At 44.2% G+C, this 17,824-nt stretch overlaps 1 protein-coding gene across 1 annotated transcript in view; it reads right to left on the bottom strand.

Moving 5' to 3' along the window:
* The window catches only part of LOC115185199 (serine/threonine-protein kinase ULK4-like), a 121,388-nt gene that overhangs the window by 90,877 nt on the left and 12,687 nt on the right, over window positions 1–17,824 (bottom strand). The window lies entirely within an intron of this gene.

The raw sequence follows: 17,824 nt of genomic DNA, 5'->3' as shown, positions 1-17,824 counted from the left end.
ATACATTCTCCACTGGGCAGGTGCTACATGTTGTGTTGCTCCACAGTAATATAATGAGTACCATTCAACATTGTCACTATGCAGCAGAAGCATTCAGTCAGTATAAGTGGAGCCAAAACAAAGGTTCATTCTGTACTGATAATCCTCTCACTCACCTAATAAATTGAAAGCTCACACACTGCCATCTTCCTCTAATTTACTGTACCAATGTATAGCAACTTGTGTTTATTGAATAATCTCCATATCCATGATTAAGTAGAAGATTAAGTAGCATCATCTGTTAGCAGCATCTCTCTGCCAGTCTACACTCGGCTCCATCATATCCGCACATGGTCTCTCCTATCATTGCTATGCAGATGACACTCAACTACTCTTCTCCTTCCCCCCCTTCTGACACCCAGGTGGCGGCACACATCTCTACATGCCTGGCAGACATCTCAGCTTGGATGTCAGCCCAACACCTCAAGCTTAACCTTGACAAGACTGTGCTGCTCTTCCTCCCGGGGAAGGCCTGCCTGCTCCAATACCTCTCCATCACGGTTGACATCTCCACGGTGTCACCCTCCCAGAGTGCAAAGAACCTTGGCGTAACCCTGTTGTTTTCTGCTAACATTAAAGCAGTGACTTGCGAGGGGGCGCTGGTGAGCAGCAACATGGCGACAGGGCGAACAATTTACTATTAATATTTCACGAACACCTCCCCTACCATGTTAATTTAGTAACATTTTATTAGGAATCAAACCCGATTTTTTTCTTGAAATTTTTGTCCTTTTCATCATAAAATATCGAAACAACAACGGCCACGAGTCACAAAAGAGCAGGCCTCTACTAAAGCATCGGGCTCAGCGGACACTGACTCTGACCCCCCGACCAAGCCAAGGTAATGGCGGATATCACTAAGTCTGAACAGACTGTGCTGGCTAAGGTGGAGTCACTATCCACTGACCTATCCGCACAAATAGCCACCGAGGTCAACACAAAGATCGACTCCGTTAAAAAAGACTTGGCAAAACAAGACACCTGCCTGAATAGCCTGGAGGGCGACGCAAATACTTACTCTGACAAAGTGGTGACACTGGAAGAGCAAGTCATCCGGCTATCATCAGATGTCGTCAAACTTACTTCCAAGGTCAGACCCCTTCCAAGATCAAGGTCTCGTCTTATCCGGTGTCCTGTGTGAATTTAAGTATGCTCTCTCTAATTCTCTCTTTCTCTCTTTCTTTCTTTCTTTCTTTCTTTCTCTCTCTCGGAGGACCTGAGCCCTAGGACCATGCCTCAGGACTACCTGGCATGATGACTCCTTGCTGTCCCCAGTCCACCTGGCCGTGCTGCTGCTCCAGTTTCAACTGTTCTGCCTGCGGCTATGGAACCCTGACCTGTTCACCGGACGTGCTACCTGTCCCAGACCTGCTGTTTTCAACTCTCTAGAGACAGCAGGAGCAGTAGAGATACTGTCAATGATCAGCTATGAAAAGCCAACTGACATTTACTCTTGAGGTGCTGACCTGTTGCACCCTCGACAACTGTTGTGATTATTATTATTTGACCACGCTGGTCATTTATGAACATTTGAACATCTTGGCCATGTTCTGTTATAATCTCCACCCGGCACATCCAGAAGAGGACTGGCCACCCCTCATAGCCTGGTTCCTCTCTAGGTTTCTTCCTAGGTTTTGGCCTTTCTAGGGAGTTTTTCCTAGCCACCGTGCTTCTACACCTGCATTACTTGCTGTTTGGGGTTTTAGGCTGGGTTTCTGTACATGTCACGTCCTGACCAGTATAAGGGTTATTTGTTATTGTAGTTTGGTCAGGACGTGGCAGAGGGTATTTGTTTTATGTGGTTCGGGGTGGTGGTTTATTTAGTAGGGTGTTTGATTTATTATTTCCGGGTTTTTGGGTACTGTTCTATGTTAGTGTATTTCTATGTTCTGTCTAGTCTTTTGTATTTCTATGTTTTGTTTATTGGGGTTGGACTCTCAATTGGAGGCAGGTGTTTTCTCGTTGCCTCTGATTGAGAGTCCTATATATGGGTATGTGTTTGGTTTAGTGTTTGTGGGAGATTGTTCCATGTATAGCTTATGGCCTTACAGGACTGTTTATTCGTCGTTGTGTTCTTTTGGTGTACATGTTTATTTAGATTTTTCCTTCTTTCCGTAATAAAAGAAGATGAGTACACATATACCAGCTGCGTTTTGGTCTCAATCCGACGACAACCGTTACAGTACAGCATTTTGAGATATCAGCAGATGTAAGAAGGGCTATATAAATCAAGTTGATTTGATTTGAAGGACCGCGAGAACAGACAGCGCCGGGGGAACGGTCACATTTTCGGCATGAGAGAGGGACTCGAGACCGTAGGCGGATTGCGGCCTACCCTGTTCATAGCTAAACTGCTTCAGGAAATCCTAGGCCTCGATTACACCCCTACCCATGACCATGAGCACAGAAGCTTACAGTCCGCACCGAAGAATGGGGAGCTGCCCAGACCCATCATAGTCAAATTCCATTAAGAGAAAGAGGATGTCCTCCGGCTCCTATCACCCACGACAGCCAGAAGATCCGCGTTTACACGAACTACACGGCGGCAGTCGTGAAGAACAGGTCGGCCTTCAACAAGGTGAGGGGGCTCCTACATTGCTGTCGGGACACCAAATTCGGCATTCTCTACCCAGCAGTGCTGAAGATCACTACTCCCTCCTGCGAGCAGAAGACATTCGTGAACCCAACCTACATCCACAGGAGGACAGGTGGCATACGACTAACTAGCCATGTTAGGCTTGTACTCTGCCCCTGACCTTACACAAGGACCAACTAGTGAACTCATCTCTTGATTAGTATCGTGCCTCCACCCTGTTGCCAAAAAGGACAATTATTCTTCCAGTAACTTAATGTTATGAACAATGATGGTATGTATATGGTGACATGTTCTTACAAGGACAATATAGTTTGAATAGTATTTTATTTACAGTACATGGCACAATTGGCTTTTACCAACTAGCTGTGGCTGGAGGCCTCGGTGCTAGGTAGCGCGATACTAATTAGCCTAGTCACTACATAAGTTTAGCCACTGAGCTCTCTATTTCCATGCCTTAATAGGATACCCTACCAGTATACTGTGAGCATGTTTAATACCTAATGTTACACGTTTGTACTCCCAAAGGATCACGTGTATTATTCTTTACTATTTGACTGGTTGGCCCTCTTTGGTGCTTAGTGGCTGCTGGCACGGGTCCGCAGGTTGTACAGCCAAGCGAACTCTGCAGGTATTAATTACCAAGCATTAACCAGAAATGGCTTATTAGGATGTTCAATCGAGGGTTACATTTATACAATTGTTGAATTATACTGTGTTTTTTTAACAGACTTTTTTAAGGCATCCAAACTCATTCTAGATGTGGACAACAGATCAAATCAAATCAAATCAAATCAAATTTATTTATATAGCCCTTCGTACATCAGCTGAAATCTCAAAGTGCTGTACAGAAACCCAGCCTAAAACCCCAAACAGCAAGCAATGCATGTGAAAGAAGCACGGTGGCTGGGAAAAACTCCCTAGGAAAAACTCCTGAGAAAGGCCAAAAACCTAGGAAGAAACCTAGAGAGGAACCAGGCTATGAGGGGTGGCCAGTCCTCTTCTGGCTGTGCCGGGTGGATATTATAACAGAACATAGTCAAGATGTTAAAATGTTCGTAAATGACCAGCATGGTCAAATAATAATAATCATAGTAATTGTCGAGGGTGCAACAAGCACGTCCGGTGAACAGGTCAGGGTTCCGTAGCCGCAGGCAGAACAGTTGAAACTGGAGCAGCAGCATGGCCAGGTGGACTGGGGACAGCAAGGAGTCATCATGCCAGGTAGTCCTAGGGCTCAGGTCCTCCGAGAGAAAGAAAGAAAGAAAGAAAGAGAGAATTAGAGAGAGCATATTTACATTCACACAGGACACCGGATAAGACAAGAGAATACTCCAGATGTAACAGACTGACCCTAGCCCCCCGACACATAAACTACTGCAGCATAAATACTGGAGGCTGAGACAGGAGGGATCAGAAGACACTGTGGCCCCATCCGATGATACCCCCGGACAGGGCCAAACAGGCAGGATATAACCCCACCCACTTTGCCAAAGCACAGCCCCCCACACCACTAGAGGGATATCTACAACCACCAACTTACCGTCCGAAGACAAGGCCGAGTATAGCCCACAAAGATGTCCGCCACGGCACAACCCAAGGGGGGGGCGCCAACCCAGACAGGAAGACCACGTCAGTGGCTCAACCTACTCAAGTGACGCACCCCTCCCATGGACGGCATGGAAGAACACCAGTAAGTCAGTGACTCAGCCCCTGTAAAAGGGTTAGAGGCAGAGAATCCCAGTGGGAAGAGGGGAACCGACAAGGCAGAGACAGCAAGGGCGGTTCGTTGCTCCAGCCTTTCCGTTCACCTTCACACTCCTGGGCCAGACTATACTTAATCATAGGACCTACTGAAGAGATAAGTCTTCAGTAAAGACTTAAAGGTTGAGACTGAGTCTGCGTCTTTCACATGGGTAGGCAGACCATTCCATAAAAATGGAGCTCTATAGGAGAAAGCCCTACCTCCAGCCGTTTGTTTAGAAATTCTAGGGACAATTAGGAGGCCTGCGTCTTGTGACCGTAGCGTACGTGTAGGTATGTACGGCAGGACCAAATCGGAAAGATAGGTAGGAGCAAGCCCATGTAATGCTTTGTAGGTTAGCAGTAAAACCTTGAAATCAGCCCTTGCCTTAACAGGAAGCCAGTGTAGGGAAGCTAGCACTGGAGTAATATGATCAAATTTTTTGGTTCTAGTCAGGATTCTAGCAGCCGTATTTAGCACTAACTGAAGTTTGTTTAGTGCTTTATCCGGGTAGCCGGAAAGTAGAGCATTGCAGTAGTCGAGCCTAGAAGTAACAAAAGCATGGATTAATTTTTCTGCGTCATTTTTGGACAGAAAGTTTCTGATTTTTGCAATGTTACGTAGATGGAAAAAAGCTGTCCTTGAAGCAGTCTTGATATGTTCTTCAAAAGAGAGATCAGGGTCCAGAGTAACGCCGAGGTCCTTCACAGTTTTATTTGAGACGACTGTACAACCATCCAGATTAATTGTCAGATTCAACAGAAGATCTCTTTGTTTCTTGGGACCTAGGACAAGCATCTCTGTTTTGTCCGAGTTTAAAAGTAGAAAATTTGCAGCCATCCACTTCCTTATGTCTGAAACACAGGCTTCTAGCGAGAGCAATTTTGGGGCTTCACCATGTTTAATTGAAATGTACAGCTGTGTGTCGTCCGCATAGCAGTGAAATTTAACATTATGTTTTCGAATGACATCCCCAAGAGGTAAAATATATAGTGAAAACAATAGTGGTCCTAGAACGGAACCTTGAGGAACACCGAAATTTACAATTGATTTGTCAGAGGACGAACCATTCACAGAGACAAACTGATATCTTTCCGACAGATAAGATCTAAACCAGGCCAGAACTTGTCCATGTAGACCAATTTGGGTTTCCAATCTCTCCAAAAGAATGTGGTGATCGATGGTATCAAAAGCGGCACTAAGATCTAGGAGCATGAGGACAGATGCAGAGCCTCGGTCTGACGTCATTAAAAGGTCATTTACCACCTTCACAAGTGCAGTCTCAGTGCTATGATGGGGTCTAAAACCAGACTGAAGCGTTTCGTATACATTGTTTGTCTTCAGGAAGGCAGTGAGTTGCTGCGCAACAACTTTTTCTAAAATTTTTGAGAGGAATGGAAGATTCGATATAGGCCGATAGTTTTTTATAATTTCTGGGTCAAGATTCGGCTTTTTCAAGAGAGGCTTTATTACTGCCACTTTTAGTGAGCTTGGTACACATCCGGTGGATAGAGAGCCGTTTATTATGTTCAACATAGGAGGGCCAAGCACAGGAAGCAGCTCTTTCAGTAGTTTAGTTGGAATAGGGTCCAGTATGCAGCTTGAGGGTTTGGAGGCCATGATTATTTTCATCATTGTGTCAAGAGATATAGTACTAAAACACTTTAGTATCTCCCTTGAGCCAAGGTCCTGGCAGAGTTGTGCAGACTCTGGACAATGAAGCCCTGGAGGAATACCCAGATTTAAAGAGGAGTCCGTAATTTGCTTTCTAATGATCATGATCTTTTCCTCAAAAAAGTTCATAAATTTATTACTGCTGAAGTGAAAGCCATCCTCCATTTGCGAATGCTGCTTTTTAGTTAGCTTTGCGACAGTGTCAAAAAGAAATTTCGGATTGTTCTTATTTTCCTCAATTAAGTTGGAAAAATAGGATGATCGTGCAGCAGTGAGGGCTCTTCGATACTGCACGGTACTGTCTTTCCAAGCTAGTCGGAAGACTTCCAGTTTAGTGTGGCGCCATTTCCGTTCCAATTTTCTGGAAGCTTGCTTCAGAGCTCGTGTATTTTCTGTATACCAGGGAGCTAGTTTCTTATGACAGATGTTTTTAATTTTTAGGGGTGCAACTGCATCTAGGGTATTGCGCAAGGTTGAATTGAGTTCCTCGGTTAGGTGGTTAACTGATTCTTGTCCTCTGACGTCCTTGGGTAGGCAGAGGGAGTCTGGAAGGGCATCAAGGAATCTTTGGGTTGTCTGAGAATTTATAGCACGACTTTTAATCTTCCTTGGTTGGGGTCTGAGCAGATTATTTGTTGCAATTGTAAACGCAATAAAATGGTGGTCCGATAATCCAGGATTATGAGGAAAAACATTAAGATCCACAACATTTATTCCATGGGACAAAACTAGGTCCAGAGTATGACTGTGGCAGTGAGTAGGTCCAGAAACATGTTGGACAAAACCCACTGAGTCGATGATGGCTCCGAAAGCCTTTTGGAGTGGGTCTGTGGACTTTTCCATGTGAATGTTAAAGTCACCAAAAATTAGAATATTATCTGCTATGACTACAAGATCCGATAGGAATTCAGGGAACTCAGTAAGGAACACTGCATATGGCCCAGGAGGCCTGTAAACAGTAGCTATAAAAAGTGATTGAGTAGGCTGCATAGATTTCATGACTAGAAGCTCAAAAGACGAAAACGTCATTGTTTTTTTTTTTGTAAATTGAAATTTGCTATCGTAAATGTTAGCAACACCTCCGCCTTTGCCGGATGCACGGGGGGTTTGGTCACTAGTGTAACCAGGGGGTGAGGCCTCATTTAACACAGTAAATTCATCAGGCTTAAGCCATGTTTCAGTCAGGCCAATCACATCAAGATTATGATCAGTGATTAGTTCATTGACTATAACTGCCTTGGAAGTGAGGGATCTAACATTAAGTAACCCAATTTTGAGATGTGAAGTATCACAATCTCTTTCAATAATGGCAGGAATGGAGGAGGTCTTTATACTAGTAAGATTACTGAAGCGAACACCGCCATTTTTAATTTTGCCCAACCAAGATCGAGGCACAGACACGGTCTCAATGGGGAAAGCTGAGCTGACTACGCTAACTGTGCTAGTGGCAGACTCCACTAAGCTGGCAGGCTGGCTAACAGCCTGTTGCCTGGCCTGCACCCTATTTCAATGTGGAGCTAGAGGAGTTAGAGCCCTGTCTATGTTCGTAGATAAGATGAGAGCACCCCTCCAGCTAGGATGGAGTCCGTCACTCCTCAGCAGGCCAGGCTTGGTCCTGTTTGTGGGTGAATCCCAGAAAGAGGGCCAGTTATCTACAAATTCTATCTTTTGGGAGGGGCAGAAAACAGTTTTCATCCAGCGATTGAGTTGTGAGACTCTGCTGTAGAGCTCATCACTCCCCCTAACTGGGAGGGGGCCAGAGACAATTACTCGATGCCGACACATCTTTCTAGCTGATTTACACGCTGAAGCTATATTGCGCTTGGTGACCTCTGACTGTTTCATCCTAACATCGTTGGTGCCGACGTGGATAACAATATCTCTATACTCTCTACACTCGCCAGTTTTAGCTTTAGCCAGCACCGTCTTTAGATTAGCCTTAACGTCGGTAGCCCTGCCCCCTGGTAAACAGTGTATGATCGCTGGATGATTAGTTTTAAGTCTAATACTGCGGGTAATGGAGTCGCCAATGACTAGGGTTTTCAATTTGTCAGAGCTAATGGTGGGAGCCGTCGGCGTCTCAGACCCCACAGCGGGAGGAGCAGAGACCAGAGAAGTCTCGGCCTCCGACTCCGACTCGCTTAACGGGGAGAACCGGTTGAAAGTTTCTGTCGGCTGAATAAGCGACACCGGTTGAGCATTCCTACAGCGTTTCCCTCCAGAAGCCATGAGAAAGATGTCCGGCTGCGGGGACCGTGCGAGGGGGTTTATACTAACGTTACTATCTGTACTTGCTGGTGGCACAGACGCTGTTTCATCCTTTCCTACACTGAAATGACCCTTGCCTAACGATTGCGTCTGAAGCTGGGCTTGCAGCACAGCTATCCTTGCCGTAAGGCGATCGTTCTCCTGTATATTATGAGTACAACGACTGCAATTAGAAGGCATCATGTTAATGTTACTTAGCTTCGGCTGTTTGAAGTCCTGACGAACCATGTCCAGATAAAACCTCCGGGGTAGGAAAGTTGAATGAAAAAAAAAGTTGAGTGAGGGAAAAAGTAAAAATATACGGTAATGAAAAAGTAAAAACCGTCAGGTAGCAAAGTAAAAACGCACAACAGCGTAAACAAGTCTGCAAGTTGTGACCGGAAGCAGGAAACAGGAGATATGCCTCTTCTCCGACTCCTAAACTCTACAAAGAGAGACTGCTACACCAAATTGGAATTTGACAAGCTTTCCACTAAACAAATGGAGCAGCTTCTGTTTAAGTCGAGGCAGACATTTTATGAACAAGGAGAGAAAGCTGGCAAGTTGTTATCTCACCAGCTTCAACAATCCGCTGCTAGTGGCACCAAACCTGATATCTGTGTTGCAGCCGATTTAACTTCTACGAATCCCAAAGAAATCAACAATCAATTTAAGCAACTCTACTCTGCTCTTTACTTGTCAGAGGCTCTTCCTGACACATCTCGTATACATGCATTTCTAGACAATCTGGACACCCCCTGTCTCAATTCTGATGAACAAACAAACATGGGATGCCTAAATAAGTGATGAGGAAGCTACACTGGCAATCCAGTAAATGCAGAGCGGTAAAGCTCCTGGGCCTGATGGCTTCCCTATTGAATTTTATAAACCCGTTTCCTCAAAACTATCCCTTATCCTCAGCTCAATGTACAATGACATCCTTTCTAATCAGAAACTGCCCCAGACACTTACCCAGGCAACTATTTTGGTTTTGCTTAAAAAGGACAAGAATCACCTTGACCGTGGCTCATACCACCCTATAAGCCTCTTGTGCTGTGATTATAAAATTCTCACTAAGGTCCTCTTGTGCCGTTTAGAAACAGTGACTCTGCCCAAGCCGGATTTATCTCAGGTAGGCAATCTTTCTATAATATGTGCCAGCTATTTAACGTTCTCTATTCTGTCCACTCTATGATGAGAAGGCTTTCGACCGGGTTGAGTGGGAATATCTATTTACAGTACAGAGAGATTTGGGTTTGGCCCGTCATTCCTTTCCTGGATTAAGATTCCCAGTGGCTTCTGTTCGCACCAACAATGTTACCTCTAGCTACTTCCCTCTCCACAGGGGTGCCAGGCAGGGTTGTTGTTTATCCCCTTTCCTATTTGATATGGCTAGTGAGCCTCTTGCTATCGGCCTGCGTGCGGAGGAGATGATTAAGGGAATATTAAAGGGCGACATAACTCAAAGTGTCCTTATATGCAGACAATCTTCTTTTATACATCTTTAACCCTGTGGAGTCTATACCCCATCTCTTGGACATGCTACAAGGTTTTGGACATTATCTGGTTAAAAGATAAACCTAACAAGTCTGCTGCTCCCCATTAATCAGTTAGCAGAAGGTAATGGGTATGCCAATTTCCCGTTAGCGGTGAAGCATCAGGTCTTTACTTATTTGGGATTAAAGGTCACACGCTCATTTAAAGCTCTGTTGAAACATAACTTCAAAACACTCCTGGAGCGCACTAACCTCTTATGGCTAGGGGGCAGTATTTTCACGGCTGGATAAAAAACGTACCCGATTTAATCTGATTATTAGTCCTGCCCAGAAACTAGAATATGCATATAATTATTAGCTTTGGATAGAAAACACTCCAAAGTTTCTAAAACTGTTTGAATGGTGTCTGTGAGTATAACAGAACTCATTTGGCAGGCCAAAACGTGAGAAGATTCTGTACAGGAAGTACCCTGTCTGACCATTTCTTGCCCTTCTTTGTCATCTCTATCTATTACAAAGGATCTCTGCTGTTACGTGACACTTCCTACGGCTCCAATGGGCTCTCAGAGCCCGGGAAAAACCTGAATGACGTAATTCAAAGCCCTGGCTGAAACACACGAGCGCTTTTGCTAAGTGGTCTATCAGAGGACAAAGGGCTTAGGCTCGAGCAATGGCCGCCCCCGCCTTTCTGTTTTTCCCTCTGTTTACAGACACGCAGATTCCCGGTCGGAATATTATCGCTTTTCTACGAGATGAATTGCATAAAAATTGATTTTAAACAGCGGTTGACATGCTTCGAAGTACGGTAATGGAATATTTAGAAATTTTTTGTCACGATATGCGCAATGCGCACGACCCTTATTTACCATTGGGATAGTGTCTAGAACTCACGAACAAAACGCCGCTGTTTGGATATAACGATGGATTATTTGGGACCAAACCAACCTTTGTTATTGAAGTAGAAGTCCTGGGAGTGCATTCTGACGAAGAACAGGAAAGGTAATAACATTTTTCTTATAGTAAATGTGATTTTGGTGAAGGCTAAACTTGCCGGGTGTCTAAATAGCTAGCCCGTGATGGCTGGGCTATGTACTTAGAATATTGCAAAATGTGCTTCATCCGAAAAGCTATTTTAAAATCGGACATATCGAGTGCATAGAGGAGTTCTGTATCTATAATTCTTAAAATAATTGTTATGCTTTTTGTGAACGTTTATCGTGAGTAATTTAGTAAATTGTTAGTAAATTCCCCGGAAGTTTGCGGGGGTATGCTAGTTCTGAACGTCACATGCTAATGTAAAAAGCTGTTTTTTTATATAAATATGAACTTGATTGAACAAAACATGCATGTATTGTATAACATAATGTCCTAGGTGTGTCATCTGATGAAGATCATCAAAGGTTAGTGCTGCATTTAGCTGTCTTCTGGGTTTTTGTGACATTATATGCTAGCTTGAAAAATGGGTGTCTGATTATTTCTGTCTGGGTACTCTGCTGACATAATCTAATGTTTTGCTTTCGTTGTAGAGCCTTTTTGAAATCGGACAGTGTGGTTAGATTAACGAGAGTCTTGTCTTTAAATAGCTGTAAAATAGTCATATGTTTGAAAAATTTAAATTTTCGGATTTTAGAGGAATTTGTATTTCGCGCCACGCCCATCATTGGATATTGGAGCAGATGTTCCGCTAGCGGAACATCTAGATGTAAGAGGCTAAGCAGGATTTGAAAAGGTGGTCGTCTCTTCCCATTTCATTAGCAGGTCGGAAGAATTCTGTTAACATGACTGTACTACCTATGTTTTTGTACTTATTCCAAATGATTCCCATTTTTCTGCCAACGTCGATGTTCAAACAACTGGACAGCTGCATTTCCAACTTCATTTGGAATAAGTCAAATCCACAAATGAGAAAGGTATATCTAGAGAGTAGAGGTCGACCGATTAATCGGAATGGCCGATTTAATTAGGGCCGATTTCAAGTGTTCATAACAATCGGTAATCGGTATTTTTGTCCATCGATTTGCCGATTTTTTAAATTTATTTTATTATTATTATTTTTTGCATTTTTTTTGCATTTTTTTTTAAAACCTTTATTTAACTAGGCAAGTCAGTTAAGAACACATTCTTATTTTCAATGACGGCCTAGGAACGGTGGGTTAACTGCCTTGTTCAGGGGCAGAACGACAGATTTTTACCTTGTCAGCTTGGGGATACAACCTTATGGTTAACTAGTCCAATGCTCTAACCAACTGCTTTACATTGCACTCCACGAGGAGCATGCCTGTTATGCGAATGCCGTACGAAGCCAAGGTAAAAGTTGCTAGCTAGCATTAAACTTATCTTATAAAAAACAATCAATCAATCATAATTACTAGTTAACTACACATGGTTGATGATATTACTAGTTTATCTAGCCAGTCCTGCGTTGCATATAATCGATGTGGTGCACATTCGCGAAAAAGACTGTCTTTGCTCCGACGTGTACCTAACCATAAACATCAATGCCTTTCTTAATATCAATACACAAGTATATATTTTTAAACCTGCAAATTTAGTTAATATTGCCTGCTAACATGAATTTCTTTTAGGGAAAACTAGGGAAAATATGTCCCTTCTCTTGCAAACAGAGTCAGGGTATATGCAGCAGTTTGGGCCGCCTGGCTTGTTGCGAACTAATTTGCCAGAATTTTACGTAATTATGACATAACATTGGAGGTTGTGCAATGTAACAGGAACATTTAGACTTATGGATGCCACCCGTTAGGTAAAATACGGAACGGTTCCGAATTTCACTGAAAGAATAAACGTGATAGTTTCCGGATTCAACCATATTAATGACCTAACGCTCATGTTTCTGTGTGTTATTATGTTATAATTAAGTCTATGATTTGATAGAGCAGTCTGACTGAGTGGTGGTAGGCACCAGCAGGCTCGTAAGCGTTCTTTTGTCCGTTTTGCCAGCAGCCCTTCGCAATGCATTGCGCTGTTTATGACTTCAAGCCTATCAACTCCCAAGATGAGGCTGGTGTAACCGATGTGAAATGGCTAGCTAGTTAGCCGTATGCGCGCTAATAGCGTTTCAAACGTCACTTACTCTGAGACTTGGAGTAGTTGTTTCCCCTTGCTCTGCATGGGTAATGCTGCTTCGAGGGTGGCTGTTGTCGATGTGTTCCTGGTTTGAGCCCAGGTAGGAGCGAGGAGAGGGACGGAAGCTATAATGTTACACTGGCAATACTAAAGTGCCTATAAGAACATCCAATAGTCAAAGGTATATGAAATACAAATCGTATAGAGAGAAATAGTCCTATAATTCCTATAATAACTACAACCTAAAACTTCTTACCTGGGAATATTGAAGACTCATGTTAAAAGGAACCACCAGCTTTCATATGTTCTCATGTTCTGAGCAAGGAACTTAAACGTTAGCTATCTTACATGGCACATAATGCACTTTTACTTTCTTCTCCAACACTGTTTTTGCATTATTTATACCAAATTGAACATGTTTCATTATTTATTTGAGGCTAAATTGATTTTATTGATGTATTATATTAAGTTAAAATAAGTGTTCATTCAGTATTGTTGTAATTGTCATTATTACAAAGACATTAAAAAAATGGGGAAAAAAATCGGCCTATTAATCGGTAGCGGTATTTTGGTCATCTAATAATCGGTATTGAAAAATCATAATCGGTCGACCTCTACTAGACACTTTGCTGTGTCTGTCAGCATAGTGTCCAGAGCATGGAGGCGCTACCAGGAGACAGGCCAGTACATCAGGAGACGTGGAGGAGGCCGTAGGAGGGCAACAACCCAGCAGCAGGACCGCTACCTCCGCCTTTGTGCAAGGAGGAGCAGGAGGAGCACTGCCAGAGCCCTGCAACATGACCTCCAGCAGGCCACAAATGTGCATGTGTCTGCTCAAACGGTCAGAAACAGACTCCATGAGGGTGGTATGAGGGCCCGACGTCCACAGGTGGGGGTTGTGCTTACAGCCCAACACCGTGCAGGACGTTTGGCATTTGCCAGAGAACACCAAGATTGGCAAATTCGCCACTGGCGCCCTGTGCTCTTCACAGATGAAAGCAGGTTCACACTGAGCACGTGTGACAGACGTGACAGAGTCTGGAGACGCCGTGGAGAACGTTCTGCTGCCTGCAACATCCTCCAGCATGACCGGTTTGGCGGTGGGTCAGTCATGGTGTGGGGTGACATTTCTTTGGGGGGCTGCAAAGCCCTCCATGTGCTCGCCAGAGGTAGCCTGACTGCCATTAGGTACCGAGATGAGATCCTTAGACCCCTTGAGAGACCATATGCTGGTGCGGTTGGCCCTGGGTTCCTCCTAATGCAAGACAATGCTAGACCTCATGTGGCTGGAGTGTGTCAGCAGTTCCTGCAAGAGGAAGGCATTGATGCTATGGACTGGCCCGCCCGTTCCCCAGACCTGAATCCAATTGAGCACATCTGGGACATCATGTCTCGCTCCATCCACGTTGCACCACAGACTGTCCAGGAGTTGGTGGATGCTTTAGTCCAGGTCTGGGAGGAGATCCCTCAGGAGACCATCCCCCACCTCACCAGGAGCATGCCCAGGCGTTGTAGGGAGGTCATACAGGCACGTGGAGGCCACAAACACTACTGAGCCTCATTTTGACTTGTTTTAAGTTGGATCAGCATGTAGTGTGGTTTTCCACTTTAATTTTGAGTGTGACTCCAAATCCAGACCTCCATGGGTTGATAAATTGGATTTCCATTGATTATTTTTGTGTGATTTTGTTGTCAGCACATTCAACTATGTAAAGAAAAAAGTATTTAATAAGATTATTTCATTCATTCAGATCTAGGATGGGTTATTTTAGTGTTCCCTTTATTTTTTTGAGCAGTGTATATAAAATGTGTTTATTGGGTTTCTACATTTGAAAACAAGGATGGTCCAACTTGGGCCATCATGGAGTTACAGTCAAGCCTTCCAACTTCTCCTGTCTCGCTCCTGTGCTCCCCACTGCCCATGAACCTTGGCACCCATGTTTTGAATCCCATTGTCAAGAAATTCCTTAAAATCTGGTCCCAATTCCAAAATCACTTTAGCCTTAAACAAGCAAGTTGCTTCTCTCCATAAACATCTAATCATCTCTTCACATCGTCACAGATTGACACGGCATTCCAGTTCTGGCATAGGAATGGTCTGGTGTTTTTTTGTGACCTATTTGTTGACAACACATTAGTCTCATTCGATAGTCTGAGGGTTGACCATAATATTCCCAATACCCACTTTTTTAGGTACCTGCAAACTCACAGCTTTGCTAAAGAACATTTCCCTTCATTTCCACTCGAGCCCTCATAGTGTCCAGTCGAGAGGTGCTTAGATCTTAACCCGTATCTGAAGGGCACAATCTCCAGATTATACGACATAATACAGAATATTTAGCTGCCTTCCTTGGAAAATACAAAATCTGCATGGGAGCAAGACATGGGTGACAAGCTACCCGATGACATATGGCAACATAGTATTGGGCGTATCCACACCTCATCATTTTGCATAAGGCATGGGCTCATTCAGTTCAAAGTTTTGCACTATCTCCATTACTCAAATATATCCACATTTTGACCCCAAGTGTTTGAGATGCCACCAGAGTCCAGCGACTGTGGGACAATGAGAATCTTTGAGTGGTGTCTGGGACCTCATTTTTTTGGCATTCTGACACAGTACCAATCAAAAGTTTTTCACACGCCTACTCATTCAAGGGTTTTTCTTTATTTGTACAATTTTTTACATTGTAGAATAATAGTGAAGACATCAACACTATGAAAAAACACATATGGAATCATGTAGTAACCAAAAAAGTAATCCAAATATATTTTATATTTGAGATTGTTCAAAGTAGCCACCCTTTGCCTTGATGACAGCTTTGAACACACTTGGCATTCTCTCAACAAGTTTCATGAGGTAGTTACCTGGAATGCATTTCAATTATCAGGTGTGCCTTATTAAAAGTTAATTTGTGGAATTTCTTTCCTTCTTAATGCATTTGAGCCAATCAGTTGTGTTGTGACAAGGTAGGGTTGGTATACAGAGGATAGCCTTATTTGGTAAAAGACCAAGTCCATATTATGACAATAACAGCTCAAATAAGCAAAGAGAAATGACAGTCCATCATTACTTTAAGACATGGTCAGTCAATACAAAACATTTCAAGAACTTTGAAAGTTTCTTCAAATGCAGTCACAAAAACCATCAAGCGCTATGATGAAACTGGCTCTCATGAGGACCACCACAGGAAAGGAAGACCCAGAGTTACCTCTGCTGCAGAGGATAAGTTTATTAGAGTTACCAGCCTCAGAAATTGCATCCCAAATAAATGCTTCAGAGTTCAAGTAACAGACACATCTCAACATCAACTGTTCAGAGGAGAATGCGTGAATCAAGCCTTCATAGTGGAATTGCTGTAAAGAAACCACTACTAAAAGACACCAATAAGAAGAAGAGACTTGCTTGGGCCAAGAAACACGAGCAATGGACATTAGACCGGTGGAAATCTGTCCTCTGGTCTGATGAGTCCAAATTTGGAGGTGTGATGGTGTGGGGGTGCTTTGCTGGTGACACTGTCTGTGATTTATTTAGAATTCAAGGCACACTTAACCAGCATGACTACCACAGCATTCTGCAGCGATACGCCATCCCATATGATTTGCGCTTAGTGAAACTATCATTTGTTTTTCAAGGTACCCCTGCCTTCTCCTAGGAGGCACATTTCATTAGTCCTGCTTTCTGCAAGGTGCCCCTGCCTTCTCCAAGGAGGAGCATTTCATTAGTCCTGCTATCTGCAAGGTGCCCCTGCCTTCTCCTAGGAGGAGCATTTCATTAGTCCTGCTTTCTGCAAGGTGCCCCTGCCTTCTCCAAGGAGGAGCATTTCATTAGTCCTGCTATCTGCAAGGTGCCCCTGCCTTCTCCTAGGAGGAGCATTTCATTAGTCCTGCTATCTGCAAGGTGCCCCTGCCTTCTCCTAGGAGGAGCATTTCATTAGTCCTGCTATCTGCAAGGTGCCCCTGTCTTCTCCTAGGAGGAGCATTTCATTAGTCCTGCTATCTGCAAGGTGCCCCTGCCTTCTCCTAGGAGGAGCATTTCATTAGTCCTGCTTTCTGCAAGGTGCCCCTGCCTTCTCCTAGGAGGAGCATTTCATTAGTCCTGCTACCTGCAAGGTGCCCCTGTCTTCTCCTAGGAGGAGCATTTCATTAGTCCTGCTATCTGCAAGGTGCCCCTGCCTTCTCCTAGGAGGAGCATTTCATTAGTCCTTCTTTCTGCAAGGTGCCCCTGCCTTCTCCTAGGAGGAGCATTTAATTAGTCCTGCTATCTGCAAGGTGCCCCTGCCTTCTCCTAGGAGGTGCATGTTGAATGTGAAGCCTGGCTGTGAACCTATGACTCCCCCTGAGCTCATGCAGAACCACGACAGGGTGGACAGGACAGGCTCTCTCAGCTCCATGCCGCTCGGCGGTGGGAGAGAGATACCGTGTGGCGCTAACGGGCTAACTGTGCCGAATAGCTAATGAGAACTGTCAACACAGTACAGCCATAGCAAAATGAATCTATTATTCAATAATTGAGTGTTATGGAGCGCCTGGTTTTTGCAGCGGGCAGCCAGCTGGGCATTGAAAAGCGATGGCAGAGAAAGAAAACATGCCAAGACAGGAGAGCTGAGCGGGTAAAGGAGGCAGCTGTATCAGATGAGTGAGTGCTGAGTGTAGAGCGAGAAAAAGAGAGAGAGGCAGACAGGTGGGTGCGGGCCGTCTGTGGACAGACAGGGAGGAGATGAATTGATAGGAGTACCACAACAGGACACACAGCCCAGCCTGCTGATGGATAGAGTGGAGGAAGAAGAGGAGAGGCTTTCATTCTTCCTTCCTCAGCTGCTGCTGGGAGACCAAAAGCCTGCCTGCTACGCTAACACGAAACACACACACACACACACACACACACACACACACACACACACACACACACACACACACACACACACACACACACACACACACACA

Source organism: Salmo trutta, chromosome 3 (assembly GCF_901001165.1).
Source record: "Salmo trutta chromosome 3, fSalTru1.1, whole genome shotgun sequence".
NCBI classification, from domain to species: domain Eukaryota; kingdom Metazoa; phylum Chordata; class Actinopteri; order Salmoniformes; family Salmonidae; genus Salmo; species Salmo trutta.
The sequence above is the reverse complement of the archived record's forward strand: the minus strand, read 5'-3'. Positions and strand labels throughout refer to the sequence as shown.